General features: G+C 42.5%; 1 pseudogene; it reads left to right on the top strand.

The window, feature by feature from the left end:
* The first annotated feature begins 5,953 nt into the window (after positions 1-5,953).
* Positions 5,954-6,868, top strand: LOC119969927 (annotated as a pseudogene).
* Positions 6,869-7,465: the final 597 nt, after the last annotated feature.

The following is a 7,465-nucleotide window of genomic DNA, read 5'->3' as shown; positions in this document are numbered from 1 at the left end:
AAGTTATGCTGGTTTTGCGCCAAAAGATTGGTAAGCATGAATTTCCTTAGTAATATGCTTTGCTTCAGAGATAGAAACTCACTGCCATTCACTTGAATAGCTCTGCCCAGTGAGTGATGACAGATTTGAAAAGGTAAGTGACTATAATGTGTTTGCCAGCTTGTTATTTCTGAAACTATCAAGAGAAGGAACAGCATCATGAAAGTGGAAATGCCTTCAGGTGTATGAGAATACATCATCCATTGGGTCCTGTGCAATTCTGCATTGCATAATAGTGAAATGTTAGCCCATTGTAAGATCCAGCACTGAGTATGTGAAATATCCCACTGATTTCCTGTTTTTACATTTTGAAACCTGCTTCATCCTTTTGTTTGGTTGCTTCAAAGCATTGGCAGATGTATGTGCATTTCTTTGAAGTCCAATTCACTCTCCTGCTCGGTTGTCCAATGCTTTGACAGATCTGTGAGATCTTGCCTGACATCAAAACCCTAATTGATTTTGCACAGTACAGTAAGTTTTGACAGCTGCCTCAGGAATGTTTGATTGACTCTTGCCTGACTTCAAAATGACTGGTAGTATCAACAGAACAAAGTTTGCTTATTTAGATGTGGAGAGTATGTGATTGATGGCTTGGCTGCTTCCAATAGGACTAATGGGTATAATGGGTATTGAAGTGGAGAGATGTTATTCCAGCTGGCCTGGGCAAAGTATTGCTTGTCTACCGTGACAGATTTGTGATCCTCTAAAATGGTATTTAGTTTCTCCTGTGCCTATTCATGTGATTGTTTAGTTTGACAGTTTGATGAGCTTTTGTACAATTTCCAAATGATATTATGGGGCTTGTGAAAGACAATTATAAAATGGAGACTGGGTGAATGGGTTGGGGGGATGAGGAGGAGTAAGGGGGTAATAGGGTAGGGGTGAGGGGGTAATGAGGGATAGGAGGGGGTGACTGCTATGAGGAGGGGTAATTGGGCATACTGCAGGCTAAGAGATGTAGTGAGGTGGGTGAGGAGGGTAGGTGGGTGAGGGGTCTTCATACTACCATTAAATGGAGGAGCTACTAATGACATAAAGGAGAAACATGCTTCCTTCTCTGCTTTTGGCTTGGACCTGCTACGATAAAATGTCAAACCAGGGAGATTCTAGTGGGAGTAAAATAAAAGGTGGGAATGTTGGCGAGGTCATGAGATTAAGAAATTAGAACGACGGATGCAAAAAATAATTTCAAAAAGACTATAACAACCAGAATATGTGCAATGAAGAATCACTTTATAAATTATGGAGCCTACTTTGGTATTAATGCCTTGGCCCATTTCAATTCCACCATGTGATATGATAACTGAAACATTACTGGCAAATACTGAAACAGTGCCTAAAATAGATAAATAACTTAGAAAATTAAAAAAACATGATACAAATAACTGTTAAATTTATAATGAAAAGATGAACATAAAATGGAATCTGATAAACTGTAAGGAGAGACAACCTCATATAAGTGTTATTTGAATATTCTACTATCAGAAAAGGCAGCCAAATAGAAATGCTCCTTGTATCGGTAAAAAAACTGCCACACATATTTTAAACAAACATGAGAAGTAGTGCTAGATGTAACCAGATACGAGCTAAATGGTCACGGACATGTTCCCAAGTCTTGATCTTGGCATCTCATAAGATGATGCTTTCACCTTGGTTGTCAACTCTGCGTTATGCTCACCAGCCCCACTTTGGCATGGCAGTCTCTGCCGTATGTGATGAATGGAGGAAGTTGTTACAAATTATATTTTATATTTTGTTGCAGTAATGCTATTGAAAACCTTGGGTTAAAATGCATTCAGGCTGTGTGGCTACTAAAGCTGATGCTATATCTGAGACAGCGAAGGTGAAAACTATTCGGCCTTTTCTCCTTGCTCGCAAATGTTATGTCGGTCTCAATGCTATAGCGGAGTGCACTGTTTAGCTATCGACAATCTCCAGTACATTTTTTCATTACTTTCAACGGATGTGGGTGCCGCTGGTAAGTTGCCCACCCCTGAGTCACCTTTGTTGTGTTGGCTTGTGTAGGCTTGAGAGATGAACAGACACTTCCAACACAGATGAAGGTTCAACTCAATTTTATTACCTACTTCTAACTAACTAACACACGATGACTGTGGGTCTAAATAATGCTAACTTGAACTAGAGACCTAAGCCTTGTCTGAACCAGTTGATTCTCTCAGCACGTGTTGTGAGTCTGTGCTGGGCTGAATAAGTTCCTGTTACACTCAGAGGCAGCACCCAGAATGAGCGGGAACCATGGTGCCCTCTGACTTTATAGTGTGTGTATTCTAACTGGTGATTGGCTGCGATGTTTGTACATGTTGATTGGTCCCTGTGTGTGTCCATCAGTGTGTGTCTGCACCATGATATACTGGTGTATATTATGACAACCTTGAGAAGGTGAGCCACTTTCTTGATCTGCTGCATCTAATTCGTGCAGGTGCTCCTACAATGCTTTTAGGGATGGTGTTCCAAGATTTTGATCCAGCGACAGAGAAGGAATGCTGATATAGTTCCAAGTTAAGATGGTGTGTGGCATAAAGGGGAATTTGCAGGTGATGGCGTTCCCATGCATCTGCTGCCATTGTCCTTCTAAGGTTGCAGGTTTGGGATGTGCTGTCGAATGAACCTTTGGAGTCGCTGCCATGCATTTTTAATATAATTTATATTTATAATGTATTATATTTATATATAATTTATATTTATAATGTATTTGTTGGTAATTGTTCTTGAACTGAATGGCTGCAAGGCCATTTCAGAAGGCAGTTAAGGCTCAACAATATTACTGTGGATCTGAAATCATACGTAGGCCAGAACAGGCAAGGATGGCTGATTCCCTTCCCTAATGGACATCAGTGAACCAGGTGGGTTTTTATGATAGAATATTACACCATTACTGAGACTGACTTGCTTTCAATTCCAAATTTTTACTAACTATATTTAAATTCAATAGCTGCTGTGCTGGGATTTGAACCTGTGCCCAAAAGCCTTAGCTTGGGCCTTTGGGACCTGTCACATTACCACTGGGGCACCAATTCCCCTCAATGGTACTCAATATTGCTACTGTGTGTCACATTGCCATTGCTACTGTTATGGCAATGTCGTGGGCCATGAAATTTGTCTTCCTGGTGCGGTGCTCAGATCAAGCTCTTTACAGTTGTGAGAGTCTATCATTTGTTGCTTCAATGTTCCTGAGTATGGAATGTTAGTGTGGCATAGTCATCACATCTCACGGGTTAATTTCTTTAAACCCCAAATTGGTGGCACTGAAAATCAATATCCGACAATGTTTTTGAGATGTACAATTTTGTCCTTAACCATCGCGGGGCAATATAGCTTTCTCAGCCAGTTTGTGTGGCAGTCCATTTATATCGGTCAAGATGGTGCCATTAGTCCCCACATTTCCTTCTATTCCAAAAAGGAAAAGGCATTTACTGAAAGGGGCAAAATAATTCAGAACCAGTGGATAGCAAATAGGAAAGGGAATGTGCACCTACATTGCCTTATTTCACCCATAGCACCCACAGAGAGGGCACGGCAACGACAGCGGTGTTAGAAAAGAATGGCGTACTTTTCCAATGCAATCTCCCAAGCTTTTACCACAAAAGTAGGAGAAGCCGACTGCCAGAAGTTAACTAACAGTCTGACTTTGTACTTCTCACCAAGAAAATTAGACCAGAGATATATCTCGCAGTCAGAGATATACTGCGACGGTTATAGCGTCAGATTGATATCATGAAGCTTTATCTCAGAGAATCAGGGAGGCCGTACTGGTATATATGGTGAAACAAAAGCTGGTTTAGCTCAGTGGGCTAGACAGCTAGTTTGCAATGCAGACCAAGTCCACCAGCGTGAGTTCCATTCCCGTACCAGCTTACTCGAACAGGCACTGGAATGTGGTGACTAAGGGCTTTTCACGGTAACTTCATACTTGTGACAATAAAAGATTATTATTATTACAACCTCCCTCAAGGTGTGGTGAAGTTTTAAAATCCCTGATGGTGCAAACTTTACTCGGGTCTGTGGAAGAAATGGCCTGCTGGACTGAATGTCCTTTTCGTATCCAGCAGGGAAAGGGAATAACCATTGAGCAAAACTATTTATACAGCTTGTGGAAAATCTCTCGATATTGCGTCTACAATGTATTTTTCACATGAGCTATCCACTTTAAGTGGGGAAAAATTAATTGTTTTAGAAAAGGAGGAATTGTCACAACACAATTTCCATCTCTCTAATCTATGGTACCTTTAGCAGTGTCTCCATTGAGCAGCTTGACGTTTTCATTGAAGCGCTTCTGCATTATTACATACAGCCGAGATAGCATTTTAGGCCAGTACCATTTTATTCCAAACTTTGAGTAAAGCATGCTGGTGCTGCCCTCTGGTGGATCAATGCAAGGTTCACCTTCACCCAAAGGGCGATGTCTTGGGACACATCATCAAATCTTCAGAACACAAATTAATACAAAATAGAAACATGTTTGAACATCATGAGCTCTACAATAACTCTGGATTTTCAACCTTGCAAGGAAAGGCCAACAAAATGTGAATCACGGCAGTGAAATTGCCACAATTCATTTGAGATCCAGTCAGTATAAAGTAAACATTGAAACATAAGCTTTCACGTTCCAATTTCCTCCCTCACTACAGCCAACTCAGTGCAGCACATGATAAATCGACAATGTTGGCAAAAAATTATTTTCAAGAACATTCCAGCCATATGTAAATATATAGCATTCTCCAGATCATACACTCATTTCAAATTGCTTTCAGCAGTTAATAGACTTTGTCTTCTGATTGAAGCTATACTTGTCGTGAGTTCCATTTAGTTAAAACCTCCTACTGAAAGGGAAATTTGTGTTCCTGTTAAGATGGCTCCATCTCATTTTATAAAGTCTGTGAATGGGGAAATTCAAGAGCACATTGTATCATAGTTCAATGTGCAAGTGTAAAATTACTAAACATTCTCATGAAAGCAGAAACACATATAAAAGTTCATACTGCAGTACACATCACATCTGGTGATAAAGCCTGCCAAAAACCTCTCTGAAAATGAGACAAAGGCCAGCATCTCACACTCGGCAGACAGAATTAGAAGTTGCTGGGAATCCCTGACCCACCTGTGATCAGTTGAGAATGGGGATATCACGCTGGCCACTTAAGTAGCAGCTAGTGTAAATCAAGCCGGATTGGGCCAGCGGGGCATGCTGTGTGGTTTGTGTGCAAAGTTTAAAGGCGGCATGCAAAGGTCGCTCAGGCTGGGTGTCCCCTCTCTGGCGGTTTTCTTCTCCTCTTCTGGTCATCACTTCATTCAGGTGGGCATCGTGTTGTATTTTATCCTGATCTGGCCTGCGGTTGGGGGACGGGGTGGGGAGAGGAGAGTTCTCTGTGTTTATGCCCTCTCTCCCGGGGTGCCTAATTTTTGGGAGTCTTGATAATTCCTCTTCTTCTCAGACAGGAGCCCCCACTTCTTGGCTGGGGCTTTGTTGACTATGTGACCCTTCTTCGCTGGTGAGTGTTGTGTTATCTGGTATGATAGCTGGGTGGATCTGTTTCTTTGCTGTCCTTTCTTTACTGCCTTGGAAGGCCGGATGGGCCTGACTATAATTGGAACATACTGTTACTGTCATCGATCCTCTCCTTTCATTATAATTGTGATTCTGCCTTTGGCCAGGGTTCGTAGTTTTATTATGTTACGCAATATGTCTGTAACATGGTGGCACAGTGATAAGCACTGCTGCCTCACAGCACCAGGGACTCGGTTTGATTCTGGCCTTGGCTGACTGTCTGCATGGAGCTCGTACATTCTCCCACACACCGACATACCAGCACTGACTCAGGTGACACAAACCAGACTCCAGACGGGGAGCATCAACAAACCAGCACTGCCTCAGGTGAAGCAGACCAGACTCCAGATGGCGAGTGACTCTGATGCACGTAAGCCGGTCTTTACTCCAGACAGGGAGTGCCGCAACCTCAGTGACGGCACGCTCAGGATAACAAGCAGTGGCTACAGTCCAAGAGGAATGCACAAATATTCACCACAGCTATATCCTTCCAAGCCATACCCACACATTTAATCCACACTAGCAGTGCAGCCAATGACAACTTATGCTGGACAAACCCAGTATTCAGGAATGCAGCAGCTAGCAGTCTGTGCAGCATATTCTCAAACAGGCCAGCACTACGGATTGCCCACTTATGGAATCAAGACCGAAGGAGGACTACCGCAAACACAATCTGCACTGCAGACCGGATGCCTTAGTTACAGCCCAGGATTTGCTGCACCCCAGCCTGGCCAAACGGCATATTCCTATCAGATGCAAGGTTCTCATTTCACACTATCACCCAGTATTTATGCGAGCAGCAATTCTGTTTCCAATTCGACAAGCTTCAACAGTTCTCATCAGGATTACCCTTCCTACACGGCATTTGGCCAAAACCAGTATGCACAGTATTATCCAACTTCAACATATGGCACATCCATGACATCAAATTATACTGTTGATGGTACCTCTTCAACGTCAACAACTCATCAGCTACAAGATGCCATCCACCATCACCATCACAAACATCACAAAAAAAAGGGAATCCAAATCAGACAGCCAAGTGATTTGACCACTTCTTGGTTCCTGTTGAACAGGGACATTGATGGCATTCATAAGGACATGCCACCATCATATTCACCAACCCACCAAGAGAGACATTTGACCATGATGATTGATGGTTTTTGGACTCACACAAATAATTTGGACTTATTGTTTAATCACTGTTTTCCTGACATGTACATACCATATCTTATCTGCCTGTTTTTTGTTCAATTTTCTTAGTGCACAGAAAATATGTAACATGTAAAAAAGGGGGGATGTGGTGATATGAATCACTGTAAATACACAAGGGGTTAATGGAAATACATGTAGACTAGCTAGACACTAGAGGGAGCACCAGAGACATGACACACAGGCACTCAACCAATAGATCAGTTAGATAGAACATGACCAATGGGCATTCACGATACACACAGAGGCGACATGACCACAGGAGGGCATTACACCAACCCACATATAAAAGACACCACACACATGATCTGCCTCTTTCCAGTGGAGACAGTCAGTGAGTACAGACACAGTGTTGATTCAATATCACTCCCACCACGTGGATTGTAGCAGACTGGTTAGTCAGTCTGGGTAGCTATAGGAGGATTAACAGTAGTGTCGAACCCGAGTAATAGAAGTGTATATAGTTTAATAAACGTGTTTAAGTTATCTCCACGTCTGAACCTTCCTTTGTTAAGTACACCACAAGGACGCCGCTTATGCTACACTTGGAGCATAACAAGACAGGGCTGACACCATTATCCTTGTAGACACATGGCTGCGGTTGCATCTCTCCTCTGCCTCTGTCCTCGTGCCTGACAGGTGTCATCT

This window comes from Scyliorhinus canicula, chromosome 8 (assembly GCF_902713615.1).
Source record: "Scyliorhinus canicula chromosome 8, sScyCan1.1, whole genome shotgun sequence".
In the NCBI taxonomy this organism is placed as follows: Eukaryota; Metazoa; Chordata; class Chondrichthyes; order Carcharhiniformes; family Scyliorhinidae; genus Scyliorhinus; species Scyliorhinus canicula.
Note: the sequence above shows the minus strand (reverse complement) of the source record. Positions and strands in the feature narration are given on the sequence as shown.